Consider the following 824-nt stretch of genomic DNA (forward strand, 5'->3'; position numbering starts at 1 on the left):
AAACTGGAGGCAATTTGCTGCTACTACTGCTGCTGCTGCTATTTCCTTTCTTAGAGCTCTTCTTGGACCTGTTCTTGACCGTCTCTGGAAGCATCAAGAAGAAGGTGAGACATTTCATGTTCTTTCCTTTCTCATCTACCATGAGTATACTTATCTGTACAGCTAGATAGCCTCGCTAGCTAAGAACATAAAAAAATGCACATGTAAGCTGTTAAACAGCGGGCAGCAGAGCTGAGAGTTTGTTTCTCCTCCAGTGAGGCAAGGTGACCTTTCCAGCATACCGAGCGAGAAAACTGCCTTTAAGTTTGATCCAGTACTTGAATCGTTAAGCACATCCCCATCATTCCAGCCAGTTTGCTTTCTTCCCAGCTCTCGCGGCCGTGAAAGCACCCGAAAGCGCTGCGCCCTGCCAGCAGCCTAGGGCAGCGGCTCCCCGAGGGATGCTCGGCGGCGTGCTGTGGCACCGCTCAGCGCGCCCAACTCGTGCGATGGAGGGATCCGAAGAGAGAGCCGGTGTTGCAGCCCTGCAGATGGAGTCAGCCGGCGCTCGGAGCCAATGGCTGAAGTCACCGGCAAGCGATTGGAGCCAGCCGCACAGTGACACCTATTGTACCGTGCGCGGTGCCAACGTTAAAGCGACAGCAGTGGCGCTCCCCAGTCGAGGCGCAGCGCTAAGCGGGGTGGCCAGGGAGCTCCTGCCCTCCTCCACGCTGCCCCAGTTTTCACAGGGAAAGCGATAAAAAAGTTGAAATCGGGTAGAGAGCCGTCTCTGAGCCTCGGTGTTCCCGCATGCAACTGCTGTCAGCACGGCTCCCCATGCCCCC

The sequence above is a fragment of the Aythya ferina genome, assembly GCF_964211825.1.
Source record: "Aythya ferina genome assembly, chromosome: 3".
In the NCBI taxonomy this organism is placed as follows: Eukaryota; Metazoa; Chordata; class Aves; order Anseriformes; family Anatidae; genus Aythya; species Aythya ferina.